We start from the raw sequence: 21,708 nt of genomic DNA, 5'->3' as shown, positions 1-21,708 counted from the left end.
TGAATTTGAGCTGGCAGTGGGAATCTGATACCTTCCTAAAAGAACTGGAGGTGATGCCTTATGCTTCCCTGGCAGGGTCATATTAACTGAGCTGGCAGATTTGATAGAATTAGATTTCTTTTTTGAGCTGGTACAGCACTGTGATGTGTCAGCACACAAAGTATTTCAGATAAGTAAGATTAAGTCATTGATTGAAGATCCACCCTCTAGAAATAATGTTGTGTCCTTTAAAAGGAAAAACCTTTTTTTTGTATTGATGTACCAAAGCCCTAAAAACAAAAATTTAAAAAATCCAAAACTCCATGGATCCTGAAAAAAATGTCAGTAGCAATTATTTAGTCCAGAGACCTTCTAAAATTGCATCAGATTTAATACCTCATTGTCACTGTGACAGTTTTCACTGTGCAGAACAGTCCTCCAAAGGGATGGATAAGGAGTCCACTGCAGGAGTTTTGGGGATATCAAGAGTATGTGTGGTCACCTCCATGACAGCAAATCCTCTGTCAGGCACCAGCAAGGTGGGAAATGTTGTGCTTAGACCCTGTGGGCTCTAACCTGTCACCAATTCCTCCTTGTCCTCCCCTCAAATCTTTTGGGATGGAAAGCTACAGAGTACTGAGCCTGCACTGAAAACCTGCTGGGACAAAGGACTTCCAAGGAGATGGAAAAGTTACTACAAAAAAACTCAGAAAAAAAAGTTCTATTGAGATGACATCCTCAGAGAAAGACAGCTACACTTCAAACATTTGTCACCAGGTGCAGGTTTCAACCACTTATGTTCTGTCTCTTTTGCATTCTAGGGTTGCAATTGCTTGGCAGAAAGAGCTGTGGGACTGGCCCAGAGAAACAGATGTGGCTTGATGAGGTTAACAGGTTTCGTGAAACAGTACAACTCCTCTCTGCTCAAAGGTTTGGCCAACTCATACACAAGGCACAAATCTTCCTCTCCCCGAGGAAGGACTTGCATGTCAGCCCAGATGAAGCAACTTAATCACAGTTCAAAGTGAAGCAAAGCCAGGAAAGAATTGCTTCACCCTCCTCTGCCCCAGAATTGTATTTTAACAATTATTACAGTCTTTACAACTGATGACATTCCTAATTGTAACTCATGCTTCAGAGCAAGCTTCTACCAATACTACGGGGAGTTTCTTTTTAAAAGAGCTCCCTGTCTGTCAAGACCCCCCCATTTTCCACATTCCACAGCTATTTCATAGCTTGAGGGGGTTATGCAGCCCTGACTTAAAAGAGCTTTTCTAAGTTTTATAGAACATTTTACACAAAGTAACATGAGTTTGTTACTTACAAACCAGAGCATGGGACACTTGGCACCAGTGGGGGTTGGGGTAAGAGTGGGAAAAGGTGACCAGAAGGGTGACAGCAGTTCCTCTGTGGCTGCTGTTAATTAGTGCCAGGTCAGCCCAGAGCCCTTATCAGGACAAGAGCAGTCACAAGAAGTGACAACTTTGAACAACTAACAGACATACACCCTGAAGAGAGAAGACTTATGTTGATAAGGTTATCTATTTCACAACAGAGAGGTTTGTGCCCAGAAAACACAGATAGTTCCCACAGGGTCAATTCAGTTGCCAAACACATTTTAGGTGCCACTGAAGATACCTCAGACATCAAACCCACCCTCCTGAAGTCTCAAATACAACACCAGGTGTCAGACAGCCACATCTTTTTGTACTGGCACCAGAAGACAAGGACAGATATTCCAGGGCAGTTCAAACAGTTCTGAGAGACTTGGGAAGTTGGGAAGCCAAGATCCCTGAAGGCCTGTAGGAGATTCCCAGCACCCTGGAGCAGACATGTGGGTGATACAGAGCAGATACCTCCTGGACAATGAATGAGACCCCAAGCTTGCCCAGAGAGGGATGCAGACATGCTCTGGATGGGCTGCAAAGGCAGCTGCGCATCCCACCCGTGACACCAGACACATCATTCCTGCAAGGACTGGAGAGGCAGATGGGAGCTGTCACATCCCTAGGCTAGCCATGGCCTCCACTGGTCTGTTGGCTGCTGCTACAGGCACAGTGGCAAAAAGAGCAATATAAACATTTACAGCAGCATTTTGCCTGCAAGGCTGCATGTCTTGCAGAGGAAATGTCTGTATGGGTCAAGAAGCTTTCTTGCTGTTGTAAGAAATTCCTCTGAATTGTGAGCTGGCAGATAACTCCAGAGTTTACTTTCAGCTTGCATACCTGTGAGTCAGACTTCCATTTATCAGTTAGGAGGCACACCATAAACATAACAGACAGGTTTTGATGCAGTCAGGCAAGACTGTGGCAGAAGGGGTAGAGTATGTCTGCTATAAGTCACCTTAATTCCTGAAATTATTTCCCATGATTTACTAACCTACATTAGGAATCTCAGATCAGTTCAAAGTGTATCTGTTTCTCTGCTCCTTGCAAGCTAGATTGAATACAGGATATTCAGAATATTTTACAGTAAAAAATATTTTATAGTAATAGTTATATAAAAATATAAAATAGTTATAAAAATATATAAAAATATAAAATTATTAGTACAAAGCTAACTGGGCTTGCACTGAAAGGTTTCACCAGAGTATCCCAGCAGAGGGGCTGGTTATTAAAAATATTTCTTCCACGTGAGAAGTACTTGGAGGTGAAAACTTTATCCCCTGCTTCATCAGTTCATCTATCTGCTGATTCAGATCAGACACCAATAATCCTATGCTGCCTTCTGCAGAGTATAAAAGATACAGAAGACACAAAAAAAAAAAATTAAGTCTGGTATGAAAAAGAAAAAAGTTGAAGAAACTCCACATGTGGCATGCGACAGTGTTGAAACAAGACAAAAAATGTATCCTTTTCAGAGTTCCCTCAGCCTGAGCCATGAAAAGCTCCACCAGGTGGTGGGATTAACAGCACTTGAAATATGCTGTGGAGCTGAGTTTGCTCTCTCTCCTTTGCTTTTTAAAAGCAGGTTTCTGCTTCACTACGCTTTTGAAAAGAAGTGCAAAAGATGTTCCAAGTAAAAATTTATTTCTACTATCACTAATGGCAGCATTTGCAACTCACTTGACATAAAAGATGTTTTTATAACCTAGAAGATAGAGCTGCCATCTGCACGACCTTAATTTCCTCTCAGGTTGCTCCCAGTTTTACATAAACAAAAAGAAAATTGATAAGCACATACCAAGTCTTATATAAAATTATGTTTAGTTTGAAAAGCAGCTTTCCTCAATTGAGAGGCTATTACCATTAGCAGTATAATCAAGTTCGGAAGAAAAACTGCAAAGAAGGTTTCAAGTTCGTTTCTGGCCAGGATGTGTGACAAATTCATACAAACAGGGCAACTCGCTCTCTCCCCTGCAGAATCAGATTGTGCACCAAGTGAGTGAGCCAAAAGAATAGGTAATACAGCTCCTCTCTTTCGCGCTTTCAGAGACAATGCTTCTACTCACTGCTAAGCAAAAAGCTAAAATAAATGTGCATTAGCAGAACTGTAGTTAAAAATCTGGGTGGTAACTTCAAAGCTCATTTGGCAGAGCCATAGACTGGGATTTTGTTGAGGCACAGGATTTAAACCTCCTGACACGGAAATGTCACCCTACAGCAGCACCAAAACAGAGCAAACAAAGTGAGAAATCAGCAGAGGAACAGAGCACCAAGTTCACCACAGACCTATGCTGAGGCTTTGCTGTTTCCAGGCTAATCAAGGAAACATGTGCTATAAACTACTAAACAAATCCACTCTTTATTCACATCCAACCATTCCCTCCTTTACTCCCAGCTACCAACTGGACATGTGCTCAAGCACATGATTAAAAACTGTCAGGTTCCCAGATAAGCCCAGAAAGGAGCCATGCCCTGCAGATAGTATTCTGCCTCTGCTGAAAGCAGGAAAGGGAACCCAGGGCCACCCCCAACTTCTTCTAACATGAGAGCAGCTCTGTCAAGATATTGTGCACAGTGGGCAGAGCACAATCAGCTCTGGACTGGGACAGAAAAATTGAGGAGGGGTGAACACACTGCCTTGTGGAAGGTACTGGCAGGCATGGGTGGCACAGAGTGCTGTGGATATAACAAGCCAAGTGTTTCCAAGCAGATGCTTCACAAAGAGTCACCCCTCCAGCTGAAGCTGTGTAAATAATGTACAGGAGGGGTGTGCTGCTAATTGAGTACCTCCCAAAATGCCAAGAGGCAGGAAGACTCCAGTTAAAGGCAACTCTTAATTTTAACTTGTGTCACTGAAGAGCACCAAAGTAAATGAACTCCTGAGGACAAGATCAAAGTAGAATAAGAGACTCTTTTTTTATATCCTTGAATCGCCTGTCCCTTTTGTACACGGAAATTTAATTTCCTTTTCAAAGAGAGCTTTTGGAGCTTATGAAAATTGACCCAAAAGATTACAAGGGCTTTGTCACCCTTCCAATATCTCTCAAAGATCCATAATTAGGGAGGTTTTTCCTTCAACATATGTGCCCAGCAGACAAATATATAATTCAGACTTACAATTACGTGAATGAGTTATTTCAGTATATTGGATACATACAAGTCCAACCGCTACAAAGAGTTGAAAAATCTTGTGTGCCTCAAATTAGTAAATATACATCAAGGCTTTTTTTTTTTTTCTTTTTTTTTTTTTTTTTTTTTTTTACTGGCTTGTTTTCGTTTGTGCTAAGACTACACACAGTCACACCAAGGACCCGGGATGGATGTTTGCCACTGAGTTAAAAATACCAAGCACAATAAAAACAAACTGCTGACCTCGAAGATTAGTTATTTACGCTCCTCTAGAAAATAATTCTGCAAGGAGGAACGTGCGAGCGGATACCTAAGACAGCTAGTCTGCGTTTTGCCCTCTAACGGAGTAACACTGGCTTTACTCTTCCGGCACACAGCCTACCCAGGGGAGAAAGAAATAACACAAAACCACCATGGTGCAGGTCTCCGCCGGGCTGGTCCCTCCCGCTGCTCCCACCCGGCGGCGGCGCTGGGCAGGACCGGCCCCCGTGGGGCAGCTGGAGGGGGGTTCCCCGGCGCTGTCGCCCCCCGAGCATCGCCCGAAGGTGCCCCCTTGCTCCGGAGCCCACCCCAGCACCCGCCGCCTCCCCTCTGCCTCCCTCCAGTGGGGAAATCCCGGCTGGATGGGGAGAAGTCTCCCCGCTCCGGAGTGCCGGGGCACCGAACCGGAGGATGCTGCGAGCTCCGCCAGCGCCGGGGCCACCCCTGCTTCTAAACAACAGAAATTATTTTTTAAAAAACACAACAACTCAACAGCCGAATGAGGAGTCAGGAGGCTGGGAGGCTCCCACCGCGCCTTCTGCAGCAGCGGGGAGCGGGGCATTTGCAGGTAAGCGGGGAGGAAGGAGGGCGGCAGGGAGAGAGGAAGAGGGTCCGGCGGTACTCACAGCGGGGTGCGAGGGTCCGGCCCAGCCCCATGGCCGGCCGGACGGACGGACAGTCGCTGATGTGGCTGCCGCCGCTGCGTTGTGTGTCCGTCCGTCTGCCGGCCCTGCCGGCCCTGCCGGCCGAGCCGCTCCGGGCGCCCCGTCCCTCCCCTCACTCCCTCCCCGGCGCTTCCTGCCCGCTCATATAGCGCGCCCTCGGCCACGTGGACGGCGCGGGGCCCGCCGGCTCCTCCTCGGGGCCGGGCCGGGAGGGGCGGACCCCCCCAACACCCCCTCATCACCCCTCATCGCCCCCCATCGCCCCCCATCGCCGCCCATCTCACCCCCATTCCCCTCCCATCACCCTCCCCCCGGCCGCTGAGCGGGGCTGCGCCCGGAGAGGTGCGATGGGAACCCGGACTGACCCCGAGCGCCGCCGGGGTGAAATCCGGCTCTCGTCGGGTCCTCCCTCGAGGGTCACCTCCCAGGAATGTCTGTGCTCCCCGCAGCCCCCAAACTGCTGTGTCTGAAATTGCGTGGACCCCAAAGGTGATCGCAGCAGGGAAAGTGGAAAGAAATTTGGCGCTTCTCAGGACAGAAAGTCTAAGTGGCATCCCTAATAAAAATAGTGTATAGTCGATATTCAGAGTCATAGAATGGTTTAGGTTGGAAGGGGTCTTAAATATAATCTAGTTTTGATCCCCCTGCTATGGACAGGGACACCTTGTATTAGACCAGGTTGCTCAGAGCTCCATCCAGCCTGGACTCGAACACTGATGGATGGGTCATTCATGACTGGTCTGGACAACCTGGTCCTCTGTCTCACCACCCTCACAGGAAAGAATATCTTCTGAATATCTAATTTACCCTACTCTCTTTCATTTTAAAGCCATTCCCCCTTGTCCTATCACTAGATTCCCTTGGGGGGGGGGGGGGGAAACAAACAAAAAAAGAACAACAACAACAAAAAACAAACCCACAAAAAAACACCACCAGACAAACAGACAAACATTTCCAGCTTTCTTACAGCCCCTGTAGATGCTGAAAGGTGCTATAAGGTCTCCCCAGTGACTTCTCTTCTCTGAGCTGAACAATCCCCGCCCTTAGCCTGTTTTTACAAGAGAGATACTTCAGCCCTCTTCTTTCCGTCCGGCATCAGACATTTTTAAGGTGACTATAAAAAACTGTAGAATTAAAAAAAAGCAGCATCATTAAAGAATCCCCTAGACAGATACATTCTGATAAAGTGTCTGCTAAAACTATTTAACAACATAATGCTGGCTTTTTTAGTGTCGATGTGTAAAGACTGTAGCCATGAGATGTGTAAAGACTGGGGCCATGACTAGAAATGGGGGGATTATAGCACCTCCAAAGAAGCAAATGATCTCTGATCTTCTCTCCTCCACCCTTCTGCAGGCAGGTGAATATACACAGTAAACATGCACAGCACATATCAGAGAGAAGAATGCATTCTTGAGCTCTGAAAAACATGTTCTCTAACACTGGACAGCCAGTGCACAGCTCCCTTTGCAAAGCAGATGAGTTTACAGGTGATTAATCTAGTTACTGAAGCTGCCCACGTTGTTGGTTTATTAAATCCAGCATAAGGTACTTCCACTGGAAACTGTAACGTGCTATGTAGGAGCTGTAATTCATCAATCACCACAGAGCTTGTTTCCATAGAGTTGTATTAGCAAAAGCCTGAGTGTGGACTTGGAGCAGTGTCACATCGTGTGCCGCGCTGTCCAGACATTTGCATGCGGGTGAGAGCACCTGTGACAGCCTGAGCTTCCTGCTTAGGGAGCATGAGCCCATACAAGCCCTTCGAGGGACTCACCCCATCTCTAAATCCTGCCTCTGGGTACTGAAGAACAGCATAGTGTTATGTCCCTCATAAAGAAGGTTTGGAAGGGATTTAATTTACAGTAATGAGCATTAAAAATAAAAAAAAAAAAAAAAAAAATAAAAAAAAAAAAAAAAGAAAACCAAAACCATATTAGTCTTCTTTTACAAGGAATGTATCAATACAACGAATTACTGTGTGGTGGAAACTGTCTATTAAATAGCTGTTCACTGCTTTTTCCCAGGAGCTGCTTGACACTTTGCTGGAGATGGGATGAGGAGTTTCAATTTGATTGTCTGTTAGTGTCTCTGTTACCTTTTTGCCTTGACACTCTCATACTTTCAGGAAAATTGGTTAAATTTGACACTTCATTTGCTTCACAATAATAGTGGGCTAGTGGGACTGTTTACAAAAAAGAATCTCTGGGGAGCAGCTCACCAGTAATAGGGTTGTGCATCAGGTTTGGAGATTTCTCCCAAGCATTTCCAGGGGTAGAAAGGGGAGTGAGAGTGATGAGAAAGAAGAGTCTGAGCACTCTACATTTCACAGTCTGTTGTACCACACCTGGTCTGTCCATGAGTTTAACAGAAAAGAACGAATGTATCTAGTAAAACAGCTGATTTATCGTCATACAACATATAAATTTTCACTAGGTTGTATCAAGGAAAGCTTAACCCAGCAGCGAAGAATGTCCTAATTATTAATAGTTTATTAAGTTGACACTGGCACAGGTTGCCCAGAGAACCGGTGGATGCCCCGTCCCTGGGAGTGTTCAAGGCTGGGCTGGATGGGGCTTTGGGCAACCTGGTCTAGTGGAAGGTGTTCCTGACCATAGCAGGGGCGTTGAGATGAGATGATCTTTAAGATCTCTTCCAACCCAAACTCTTCTATGATTCTGTGACTGAAGAAAGGAAGTGAGAGATTTTTTTTTTCTGTGTTTTCAGTCCTGTCTCTGCACCTTTTCTCTGGAGCATAAAAGAGATAAGATATGGTGCACCCCTCCAGCCACACCAACCCTGGTCACAAGTTTCAAGGAGGAGATATGGAATGAGCTCTGCAGTGGCTGGGTTTGCTCAGAAAGACTCCTTTCTGTAAAGCAAGGTGGAAGAGGAGCATGTTTGCCCCAGAGATGCCTCAGGGAGGCATGACACTAATAGGGATGTTTCATGGGTAAGTGCAGAGCATGGAGAAGATCCACAGGTCTCTGCCGGCGCCTGAGCCAAGAGCAAGAGAACCACCTCTGCTGAGAGCAAACAAGACCAAATCCACCTGAAACAGCAAATGTGGAGCCAATTTCTCCTTTTTATATCAGTGTTACACTCCATTCCTTCAGACGCTCTCAACTTCCCTGATGCACCCCAACGAGGGTGGAGGTAACAAGTGCTCTCTGGTAATGCCATTGGAATTACAGCAGGGTCCAGCCCAGCGTGCTGGATCCGATCCCCCTCATGCTGTGGCATTTCACTAGCAAATGTCATTTAGATGGTTTTGGGAAAGAATCCAGGATTTGCTTCACAGACAGTATTTCCTCAACAGCTCAGTGAATATGGAATAGTTTCAACTAACCATGCAAATCTTGCTTGTCGTCTTATGTAGAGAAACTATATCTATTCTAAAGTCTGGGCCAGGGCTTTCAACTGCAGATGGGGGATAGTTATCCAGACTTCAAAGGAGCTGGATCAGTTTTTACCAAGTGGGGATCCAGACCTTTATTCATATTTTAAAATTCAGAAACTATGCCTAGGTAAAGCATTTTTCTCTATATTTTTAAGTAGCCAGCTTTTTTATTTTATAGCTGTTCCCTCAGTGGCAGGATTGTTTCTCAGTAGTCAATGTTTAAAGGCCCTTGAAGGCTGAAGGAATTAAAAATGAATAATTTAAAGCTGGTCTATGATGCGTAATTTTTAACATATGCTTTACAGGCCATGTGGAAGAGTTTTTGACTTGTCAGTAGATATTTTACAAACATGCTGTGCTGGAACCAAAAGCTTTTTTATTTAAGAGTCAGATTTGAGCCCTCTTATGCTCCAACACAGCAGCGTGCTGGAGTCTACAAGCCATAACAAGGAAACTGTTATCACCAGCACTTGCAGTGCTTTTTTCCTCTTACACACATTGCTAAACCAGATGTGGGCAGAACTATGGCTCTCCCATCTTAAGAAGCCTCATCTCAAGGTAGAGGTAGAGGAGCTGTGATTTGTTTGCTTTAAGCCTGCAAAAGGGATGGACCCAGGTGGCGCTGGAGAAGGAGCCATGAAACATGCCTTTGGGTTATTTTTTGAAGGATGGCTGGAGTATTTTTTTTCCAGCCTCCTGTCAACTCCCTAAGTATTGTGCTAGGAATGCCATCTGAGTAATTCTTGACAGTTTTAATAGGCAAAACTAATTGCTGGTGAATAACAACCTTGTATGGATTTAATTTCTTGTCCTTTCCTGACTCCTTGCAACAAGAAAGGGAGGAGGCATCTACCCTGCAGATGCTCAAAGCAGCCTGGGTTTCAACCTTATCAACTGTTTCCCACACTCTTCCTTGTTTTCCTGGCTTGTCCAGCTTTTTATTTCTATTTTGAAGTTACTCCCTAATTGCAGCTAAAAATAAATTGTTTTGGTTATTTCAAAAGCTCCTTGGGCCCAAACCCAATTTCAAGTGTTTCACCAGGCTATAAATTGAGGCAGTGCACTGGGAAAGTGCAGATTTGTGCTCATGTTTGCTCCCCCCTCATTAGCTCTCCCTTCAGTTCATAATCCATCATCTTTCAAACAAGCCAATTGCCATTGTGTCTAGAAGTTAAAATAGAAAATCAGCATTTGGCATGTACAGAGTTGCCAAGAAGCTATTTCTCCTTGCCTATGTAAATAAAGTGTCATTCAGAAATGATTGGCTCACTCTAAAAGATGTGCTAAGCGCTACCACTACCCTATGCTCCCAGTTGGGAGGAAAGAGGAGAGGCTCCAGGAGTGTGACCAGCTAGTGTCCCATGCCCAGCTTCTCCCACTCATTCTGTTGAACGGGATTGTTCTTTGCACAGGCCAAAAGGCCACTGGAGAATTCCTGTCTCAGTGAACAGAATAGGAGTGATAACTGACCTTGCTGGTTATGCACCCAGATCAGGACCAAGCTACACACAGGTGGTTCTCTTTCAAAGTGATTTATTGGTAATCTATATATTTATTATTAACTATGATTAGATATATTATCTAATGATTCATGATTACTTTATGCCATACAGAAACACACCTATTGATCAGTATGACTAGATGTGAAATACTTCCAAAGAAATACTTCCAATGAAATACTTCCAAACTTTATATATGTGAAACTAAGAAGATTGACCACAGATGGACTGCACACTATTTCTTTATTCTGATGGGCAGAAGAGGCAGATGGTGTATGTGTATCCATACATATGACAGATGATATGTGTATACCTACCTTATCTCCACTGAAGAGGTACATTGTGTTCTGTATTCAAACACTTAAGAATCACTGCCCTCATTTTGTGTAACTTGCAACCATAGCACTTTATACACCATGCTACCAAACTTGATAAGGCTATTTGGTGGCCATAGATTTTGCGATAACTGACTCACAGTTTTATCATGTCTGGCTTGGTCTTCTCACTGTTTTTTTTTTTGCAAACCACACCCCACACTTCTGACAGATGTCACAGGACATAACAGCCTTCCCTGATCCAGTCTCTTCTGGAAGCAAGTGGTAAGAGTGCATGCTTAAAGGTGGCTTTTAGATCACATCCTCAGCCTCCACGCTTCACATGGCCAGGCTCTGGCATGGAGGTTCATTAAGAGCAAAGAGAAGAGAAACAATAAACAACATCCTTCCTTCCCTGCTTGCTCTTGGAATTCAAATGGTGAGGAGTTGCAAGAGCTCAGTGGTACTGACACACAGTCAGTGGTCTCAGCATCTCTTCACAGGATCTGGGTGCAGGACCACATCAGAGACAGCAGTGACATCAGAGAAAGATTTCTTGTGAGGCCAAACTACTACACAGAGATGCATTTTTACCTGCTAGGACTCATTAGTGCTGTATGTGGGAGCATTGGCTATGGGTAAAGGTTGTGATTTGTTACAATCTGCTCTCAATAAATGTCTGTGAAAGTCAGAGAAACCTTTCATTATTGCAGCACACAAAAACACAGTAAAGACCAAAAGCGGGATTTGCAGAAATATTCAGCAAATCTGGAGTTCCCACAAACTCACATAAAACCCTCTCTGTGCTATGAAATATTTCTTTATTTTTGTACTCTTAGATAAATGCACGTTTTGCTATAAGGACAGTATAAAGCTTTAGAGGAATAATAAACACTTATAAAAAAAATTAAAAGGCACAGATGGGATATGAAACTAGAAAAAAAATAACACAGGTAGGGGTGGACTCACCATCCTTGAAACTGTTCAAGAAACAAGTGAACATGGCACTTCATGAATATGGCTCAGTGGGCAGGGTCAAAGGTTGGACTTGATGATCTCAGAGGTCTTTTCATACCTTAACAATTCTATGATTCTACCTCTGTCAGGATACAGGAAAATTTAAATAACATGAAAACAATTTGCCATTAATATTTTACTGCAGAAAGAAAGAAATGGCATAAGCACCTAAAATGAGGATAAAGGTAAGCAACTACATGGCAAAGAGAGACAGCCATGTGTATTTTCTGTGTGTTTCACAGACTGAACATGTAGCATGTTCAATCTCTCCAATATAAATGACCCTTCTTTGCAGTTCAGACATCACCTACAGAACATCACAAAAGTACAATAAACCTAATTTACCTTTAGCCATCTGGACCTCACAGTGCCTTGAGTACCATGTATTCCCAAGCACAGACTTGAAAATATGTGCATTAAGTGGTTGTGGAGTTATTAGCATCATGTAATTTTACTTCATTTCACTTATCCCCCAGGACAGTCAGGAATAAACCAGAAGGTGAAATTAGACCCAGAAAATAAATGTTGTTGATTAGGTTGAAGTGTCTATTAGGCTTCTGTTTAAGTTTCCAGCCCACAAGAAGAATGGCAAGCAAAGCCTGTTAAAGACACATTTTGACAAGAACGCATTTTTCTGTGGCTCCAACAAAATAAATATAGTAACACAGAAGAACCTTTTAAAAGTCAGGCTTATGTGCTTGTTTGATCAGCACCAGCTAACAGTTTCATCTCTCCTGAATATCACAGAAGTACACAAGCTGTGCCACTCAGTTCTCAAGATAAATTCTTTTCCTCAAAGGACATCACACACATACCAGCGGCTGTACATTCTGTATTAACTTAAACACAAAAAACACAAAATGGTAATTGCAGGTGGAATTCATCGCCAGGGAAAATTGTGAATAAAACACTGAAGCACACCTGGCAGATGTTACACAGCTTAATTTAGTATGGATAGGCATTTATTTTGAATGGTAGAAAAGCAATATAATAACCCAGCTAGGATAGAAAAGTTTGTGTGTTTTTTCTTTCTTGCCAGATATATAGGGTAAAATAACTTTTCAGTCTATTCCAGCTACTGAGATAGGCTGGGAAGGGATAAATGGTATGAGCAGAACCCCTCAGAGGAGGGTTGGTGAGTGCTTGTGCAGGGGTAATTCTGATGATCTGCTGTTAACCCACAGCTTGGAGCTCAATGCAGGACAGACCAGCTGAGATGCTGTTAAAGAAAAAAAAACTAAAAGAATTTAGAAACCAGTTCCCCAGATGTTGCCTAGAAAATACTTATGTCACATTATTTCTGTGTGCAAAAGGTAGCAGAATTCTTCACTAAAGCAACACTAACTCAGCTGCAATGCTGTTCTAGACCTGATATTAACAAATGAATAAATAATTTTAGAGAAAATATTGTCATCAAAGGTGACATATATAGTCAAGCCTCTTTCCCTCGTTCGGGATTAGACACCTTACCGCCTTCTTCATGGAAGAGTGAAGTTTTATAAACTATGGAATTGCTTTTATGATTAGATACGAGATCTGGACAAAAGATTTCAAAGACTTGGAAACGGTCTTAGTCTAAACTAGACAGGTGCTGCATTCAGATCATAGCTTACATCTAAGAAATTGGGGAAAAAAATGATTTAGAAAACCGGAGAATGCAAATCTGTGTTTCTCAGAGAGGGAGTAAACAAGATTACCTTGTATCACAGTTGGCTGTGTGATTCCGGCTCCGGTCTGGCCAGGTGGAGCGTGGCAAAAACACACAGGGGGGACGGGAACAACGGAGCGCCTGAAACCAGAACTTTACCAGTGGTTCAATCACAAACGAAGTGGCCACATGGTTTAGGAGGCAGCAACTAAAGACCCAGGGGTGTGGCTAATCTAACAATGTATGAGATTACTTGGGGGTAGGGGTCTAATCCCAAACAGGGGATAGGGGTTTGACTGTATATTTCAGAGGTCCCAAACTAATGGAGAACTAGAACTAGAGACATGACCTATTTTGCAATGATACAATTAGCATCCTAATTTCTGTATTTTGCTTCCTATGGTCTCAGGTTTATGGTTTCTGCATAGGCTACCTGAGTAAGGTATTATTCATCCCAGCTATCTCAGTTGCCACAACCTTGTTTATTGAGGCAAGAAATGATTCTCAGGAAAAGATTAATATAATATATTGTGTTTACCTGGACTTAAGCAGAAAAAAGATACGCAGGTAATTGGCTGTTTTCATGGGGGAAAAGGGTAGAATCAGACTGGTAGTCCAGAGTCCATGTGTGCTAAGCATGGTTTATTCTGTGCCTGGTTTGAGGCAATCCCAAGCACAAACACTGAGTGAGGGAGGAACAGGTCAGAAGCGGCCCTGAGGAGAAGGAGTTGGGTGTGCTCATGGATGGGAAGCTGAACATGACCCTGCAATGTTCTCTGGCAGCCCAGAAACCAAAGGAGTCCTGGGCTGCACCCAGTGCCCCATGGGCAGCAGGTGAGGGAGGGGATTCAGCCCCTCTGCTCTGCTCTGGTGAGATCCCACTTAGGGTACTGCATCCAGCTCTGGTGTCTCCAACATGAAAAGGATGTGGATCTGTTGGAATTCCAAATGAGGCCTTGAAGATGATGAGAGGATTGGAGCACCTCTCCTATGAACACAGGCTGAAACAGTTGAGGCTGTTCAGCCCAGGTAAGAAATGTCAGCAAGAAGAACTTACAGCACCTTTGGGTGTCACAGTGCAGCTGGTCTGAAGCTGCCCCACACACTCGACCAGCCTAGAAATTGAGTCCCTGGGTGAGCAATGATGGGAGGGATTTGAACTCAAACAGAGACCTCAATGAATCCCATGCAACCATAAACGTAGACACATCGCTGGCTAGAGATCTGGATGGTGCAGATCCCAAGTAGTCAGCTATCCAAACCTGGGAAATTCAACCCTCCATAAAAAGAAGTTCTGAACAATAAAAATAGGCTGTTTGCTGATGACCCTCAGTGAGTTCCTGTTGTTTGTCTGTCTCTGACCAATGACCTCAGATGACATTTGGGGACTTAAAGGAGCTGCAAGAAAGTTGGAGAAGGACTTTTCTAAAGTCATGTAGTGATAAGACAAGGGAGAATGACTTTGAAATGAGACAAAGGAGATCTAGATTGTGTATTATAAATTAATTCTTTTTTGTGATGGTGGTGACGCACTGAAATAGGTTGTCCAGAGAAGCTGTGGATGCCCCATCCCTGGAAGTGTTCAAGTCCAGATTGGATGGGGGTCTGAGCAACCTAAACTAGTGAGAGGTGTCCCTGCTCAGGGCAGGTGGGTTGGAATTAGATGATCTTTATGTTCCCTTGTCTTGGTTTAGATAGACAGGTATCTGCCAGGGAAGGTTGGAGTCTCCCTTGGAATGTAAGCCCCTCCCCCCTTTCCAAATTATCATAAATTTGCAATTAAAAGACTGTCAGGCAAAGATTTTGGGAATAGGTATAGCAGTTCTTTACTAGGGATATAAAAATATAAATGCTGTAGTACAGAAGAATAAGCAAGCAAGCAAACAAACAAGAAATCCTAGAAAAAACCCTGACAGAGTCAGAAATACAACCTGATGCCTTGTTGGTCAGGGTGTTGGAAGCTGTCCAAATTAAGCCCTCCTGGAGTGTCAGATGTGGTTCTGTTGGAGTAGAGATGGTCCCGTCAAAGAAAAGGGTCCAGTAATGGTGAGATGGGTCCAGTCTTCCTCCAGGAATCCAGTGGAAAACTGGATACCTGGTGGCACTTGTGGCTCCTTTTTATCTAGGTGAGGATGGTTTGGCTCCGCCTCCCTGGGCGGAGCATCTCACAATAGGATTATGTAGTGTGTCATGTCATTGGTAAGCTTTAATGGTCCATTAGCAGAAGATATCCCATGGGGGTAGTGGGACAAGGTGTGCACTATGTGTTAAGGATCACTGCACCATCTGTTTAAGGATCACTGCACCATCTGATAAGCAACACTGACCCATTTGGGCAAAGATAAGCAACACTGCTCCACCCGGTTTCAACAGATGAAATAGAATAACATGTTTTTTTGGTTACAAAACCCAAAACATCCCTTCCAGCCCAAACCAAACTATGGTTCTATGAAAGTCCAGACAGAGCCTTTGGTGCTTTTAGTGAAAGTGGATTCAAAATGGCTTCCGACGGATACATGAGAACATTTCCCAATCTCCTACCACCTCATTGGATGTACTGTTTTTTTACTGATGTTGAGGTGCTCTCCTTCACCACTGCTGCAGCCCAGCTGATCTACAGGGCTATGCCTGCTGCCAGGGTGCAGAAACAGGCCCCTGGAGCAAGGGTCACGTCCAGTATAGTTCAAAGTGTGCTGCATAGCACACTTCCATGAGACAGGGTGAGACATCACCCAAGGTAATAGGTAAACCCACCACTCAGGAGGAGAAGGTATCCAAATAAAGCACAGAACCATGGAATCATTGAGATTGGAAACTATCTCCAAGATTTGTGTAGGAGGAGTTACCTGGACTGAGAGATTAACTGCTGGACAGCAGTCAACACATTTGAGGCAGTTGCCAAGATGTCCTTTAGGGCAAGGTAACTGAATGAACCTCACCCTTAGAAATTTATTAAACAGTCTGCCTTGGGATAAGAGCTCTTTATTTGCTTCCTGTAGGAGGGGAAAGATTGTGATGTACATGATGACTTTAAGCTGCTGGCAGGCTGACACCGTGAACTGGGCGAATGAAATTTGCTCAGCCTTGTAAAGGGAAAGCTGAGGTGGGATCCTATTGCTGTCGATTGGTAGGGAAGTAAATGTCAGGAAAGGGAGGATGTATAGCAGATGAAGGAGAAAAGAGTATCGTGCAGGTGAATGTATTCAGGCTGTAAATTAAAATAATGTTGGTAACCATTATATCAAAAGTCAAAAAGATGCAAGAAAGCCTCCAGGAAGAACAAATTCTCTGAAGTTTGCATATGGGGCATGATGCATTCCTGACAAATATATTATATGGTTTCCTGTTTGAGAAAATAACCTGCCTTAATACATTAGATCTACATTTCCTTATATAAAGAATGGTATCTTCATGTTTCCACAAAACGAATTCTTGTTTTCCAGCACGGAAAACGTGCAAAGCAAGAAACAATGCATGTAAAGACATGAGGACATAGCACAGTGCATGCATCACCTCCCAGATATCCCTGTGATACTCTAACTCTGCTTCACAAAGAACTCAGAGGAGCTGGCAGCAGTTCATGTGAGGCTATAGAACATGTTCTACTGAATTCTCTAAGATCTAAACTGAGTCAGCAATGCAGAGCTCAGGGCAAATATTTCTCGTTATCTCGGGAACCAGGTGTTATGGACACCAGTACCACCTGGAGGGGGCTGAACAAACTCAACCCCTCTAACCTACATTTTTCACTTGGAGTAAGTACAAGACTGAAGAACCATTAATTCTGGGGACAGCAGCTCAGGTGACTTGTTCTCTTTGGCTTGCACAATTGTTCCTGTCTGTGCAGATAAATCCTTGCGCTCACTGCCATGACTGAGTAGAACGCAGTTATTTTTGAAAAGCGTTATCTTTCTTTTAAAGACAAAAAAGCCTACTGTATTTCTATGTGTTTATTTATTTCCTCTGCAGAACAGAGGAGAAGACTGTTAGGTATAGAAGATTATGCAGGTCTTAAATCTAAGACAGGGACCAGCCAGACGTACTGAAGTAATCTGATCTGGTCTGATTTATAGAGCAACACAGTTTTATTCAGGTTAATAAGTTTATTTGTTTAATCTACATCAAGTGGAACTGGGGCACTGATGTTTCATGAAGACATTGGAGGCTCCCAGAGATCAAGAAGCCACCTCTTCTACTGTTGAGCAGTGGCTTATTTCATTCATTGTACTAAACCCTTCACTTTGTGTTTTCTTTGCACGTATCTGGCTTCAGCCTACACCTGTTAATTCCTGTTTCTGTCTGCTGTTTACAATGCCCATTGGAAACAAAACTGTCTTTACATGAAGGTGTCCTTGATATGTTAGCACTGTGATCCGCTTCTGAAGAATTAAGTAGATTGAACTTTTTCCGTCTCTCACATGGATATATCTGGCCAGATGTGCACTCCTACCCAACAGATGGCTATGCAGCACTAGTCACCATCCCCTTGGAGTCAGCTCAGAGCAGTGAGCCCTTTCACGTTGAAGTTCATCTCATCCCAAAGTGAAACTTTAAACCATACTGGATAAATGTCCCTCACAGCATTCCTGTTTCTCTCTAGCAACAATCAAGGAACCCTGTGCTGGCTACCTCTCATATCACAGCCTACGTTATAGACTTCTGTATTTAGGCAAGATGAATCTGACTTTTGGACTAAGGCATTTTCCCAGGTTTGAATCATTTCCTTGGCACCCTCCTCTGCACATCACACTGATGAGGCTTTGCAGATCTCCAGCAGATGCACAGTGTTATTGCCTATGTATGAGAGGAGTCACTCTAAAGTGCTGGGGGTGCACACAGGGGCAGTTCACTGAAAGTCTGGTTAGGGAGATAGAGCTGCATTTCAATACTTATGCTGTCCACAGTCTGTGCTTGCTATTGATTGTACCTTTTAAATGAGTTGCATGTGGCTCAGATGAGAAAATGCCTTAATAATTATGGTCCCTTGGAAAAAGAGAAGATTATGTAACTATTGATGTTGATTTTTTTCCCCATAACTGTTTTCCCTTTTTCTGATACAAAAAAGCATTGCTGCATCACAAGTTTCAGCTCCTCCAATCCAGCTTGGTTTCCAGCATTAGCCATTCAGCTGTATCTACTTGTGCCAGGCTCAGCCACTAGCCCTGCCAGACAGCTGCCAGGTGTTTTATTGTTAAATAAATTCTTACATCTGTCAAGTTATAAAGCAGAAAGCAACTAACCCATTCTTGATGGCTTTTTTTCCCTCTGTCACTTGAAGAAGACACGCTATGAACTACATACTCTGCAACAAATGCCGAAAGATTTGTGTATCTCAGCAGGTTCCCTTTATTCACACAGTGTGTTAAGTGTTGGGGTGTTGACCATCAATCCATCGTGGCTTATTAGGTCTGAAGGAAAGAAGTGTAATTAAAATCCTTTCTCCTGCCCAGCATCTTATCCCTGTGTTAAGAATGGCTGGTTGGAATGTCCTCACGTGATAAATATGATATATTTATATATTGCCTACTTGCATGGGTGGCAGGTAGGGCTGAGAGGGAACTTCCAGTCTTTCTGTCTGGGAGAAATAAGAAGTTTTCCCAAGACAATCCTGCTGTTCCTTATGGAGGTCTTCCACCACAAGCTGCAGGAGCAGCTCAGGTGAGTCCTATCCCCACATCTCTCTCTCCCCTCTTTTTTGCCCATTCTTTCTCCCTCCCTGTCTTCTTCTCCCCATCATGCTTACTAGCTCTGATTGCAGATACTTTCAGGAAAATGAACAGCACTTTTGGACAAATGTTGCCATTTTTGCTTAGTTCTGTCTGTGCCCCCACAGATGTTCAGGCCATGCTAGAGAATCAAGTTTCAGCCTGCTCTGACATCTGAACATCAACCTCCTCTTTAGCCATGAACTGGTCCAACACAGATAATTTATTATGGCATTTATTACTTTGTCTTCTCACTTGCTCTTACCATGTTCTTTTAGGACAGGAAGAATGAATTGCAGTGGAGAAGAAATTCCTCAAAAAAAAAAAAAATCTTGTTGAATATTGCTGTAAAATATTGCAGTCAGTGAGCTGAGATGTGCAGGTGAGATCACACCACTCCCCTGCAGCTCCATATTGCTCTAAAAGTGATTTGTATCCATTTAGTTTTAGTTGGTAGGAATCAACTTCAGTTAAATCAATATAATGTGGGCTTGCATTGGTTTGAGAAGGTTCACACAATGTGTTGTGCTGGTTTAAATAATCATTTTCAATAATCTTTGGAAGCTGTACTTTAAAAACAGCACATAATCGAGTTTGAGAGCTCCAGATAAACTGAGTATTTTTAGTGGTGGATCATTGCAGGGGTAGTAAAGTCTAGGCAAAAGTGAAAATCTTGTGGGATAAATGTGAAAGTGTTAAAAACATGAAACAATTCACTAAGAATTCAAACCATGTCTGGTATTTGGAAGCTAATCTTTACTTAGCTAATGTAATCCTGTTTTTTTCTAAAAAATAAATGTAGTTCATTTCTTCACTTATTTTTTCTGCTTTTTATATAGAAAAAAATTATGATTGTCTGTTCACAATCATACAAACAACCCTGTGACAATTGGAATAATGTTTCCTTGAGGATTAGGGGAATTTGTAGAAAGAATCATTGCTTCCTGTGGGAACAATCAAGCACTCATTGGAGGCATCTTTGTTGCTTAATTTCTTTGTGCCAGTACCTTGATTTGTTTCTTAAATTTAACAAAGAAGAGTATGAAGCAACGAAAAAATCTAAAATTACAAAGTAACCATATGGAAATATTCAGCTAAAGAAGTCTAAGCACTTAAACCAACTGTTCAGGGTATTTTCCCCTTAATGTGCTTACATAAATCACATTAGTTTTTATGAGAGTTATTTTTCAAATTTATAGTCTTTTTCAGATGGATCTTCATCTCCCAAGGTAGCATATGCAGAGGCTGTGTTTCTGCAAGTTAAAGTTTGTGGAATTCAAAGTTTAACTCTGACACTGGAATTGTGGATGTTATTGCATAAGCAAGTTATTCATGGACTTTTGGAAATAGCTTTTACTTTTTAGTGCTCAGTTTTAGAAAGCTGAATTGTCATTTCTGAATACTCAGCATTCAAATTACAGATGTAACAAGCAATATTTGTGTGGCAATTCTAGAGCTGATCTGTGCTAAGGCTTCAATCCCTAACAAAATCTGAAGGGGAGAAAAATCACTGCCACTATTTGAGCAAACACAGTGCACAGAAGTGTTGCTGTTTCGCTGAAATCCCCCAATTCTGGAAATAGCTTTTTTGAGGGTGTTGTGGTTTAACCCTGATAGTCAGCTCATCTCCTCATGTGGGATAGGGGAGAGAAGGGGAAGGGTAAAAGTGAGAAGATTCGTGGGTTGAGTTAAAAACAGTTTGACAGGTAAAGCAAAAACTGCATGCCCAAGCAAGGGAATTCATTCCCCACTTCCCATGGGCAGACAGGTGTTCAGCCATCCCTGGGAAAGCCAGGATCCATCTCCCTACCTGGGAACACCATCACTCTGAATGTACCTTCTTCCTTCTTCTCCCCCAGCTTTATACCCTGAGCATGACCCCAAATGTTCTGCAATATCCCTTGGGTCAGTTGGGGTCAGCTGTCCTTGCTGTGTCCCCTCCCAACTCCTTGTTCCCCCCAAGCCTCCTCACTGGTGGGGTGGGCTGAGAAGCAGAAAAGCCCTCAACTCTGTATAAGTACTGCTCAGCAGTAATGAAAACATTGGCTTTCAGCACAAATCCAAACCCCAGCAGCACCATATGAGCTACTATAAAGAAAATTAACACTATCACTGGAAGAAAATATACATGGAAATATCCTATGATTTAGAAAAATAGTATTTCTAAATAATATTTCTAGCATTGATGAATTATATTAACATTTATGTATTTGGATGTTTATACAGTTATACTTAAATATAATGTAAATATATATTAATTGTAATTTAATTTATATATACGCTATTTCTAATTTTGCTAGGAACATGTACTGAATGTGCCCTGAAGGTTCAGAAACCAGAATGCAACCCAAAACTTTCCAAAATTTATTAAAATATTCAATGCTATTTTAACATTGATTTGGAGATTTGGGAATGATCTAGTTCACCTGTTTAGAATTTTGTATTATTATGAAAATCAGTGAGGATCTATTGGGTGCATTTGGAAGTTATATGGGCTGACTGGAACTTCCATGGAACAGGCAGGGTTCCGTGCTAGCAGACCACAGCACGCTGAAGGTCTAAGGAGAGGCTTCAGATGCTCAGTTAGAAGTCAAGAAGAAACAAAGCACCTCACACAACTGCAGCCCAAGCAGATTTTGCCTTGGAGCTCTTGAATTCACATTTAACCGACCTTTTTGCAGGTATGGGGTATTTTGGAGTTACAAC

General features: G+C 43.0%; 1 protein-coding gene across 3 annotated transcripts in view; it reads right to left on the bottom strand.

The window, feature by feature from the left end:
- The window catches only part of ST3GAL1 (ST3 beta-galactoside alpha-2,3-sialyltransferase 1), a 77,721-nt gene extending 72,253 nt beyond the window's left edge, over positions 1-5,468 (bottom strand). Inside the window, exon 1 of one of the 3 annotated variants that reach the window (XM_066175592.1) lies at positions 5,381-5,468. The gene's annotated coding sequence lies outside the window, so the exon portion shown is untranslated. The remainder of the gene's footprint in view (positions 1-5,380) is intronic. The other 2 variants (XM_066175612.1, XM_066175623.1) reach the window with 2 other exon arrangements.
- Positions 5,469-21,708: the final 16,240 nt, after the last annotated feature.

This window comes from Chamaea fasciata, unplaced genomic scaffold (genome assembly GCF_029207755.1).
Source record: "Chamaea fasciata isolate MVZ Bird 193981 ecotype frontalis unplaced genomic scaffold, bChaFas1.0.hap1 SCAF_1, whole genome shotgun sequence".
Taxonomy (NCBI): Eukaryota; Metazoa; Chordata; class Aves; order Passeriformes; family Sylviidae; genus Chamaea; species Chamaea fasciata.
This window is presented reverse-complemented; position numbering and strand designations above follow the sequence as displayed.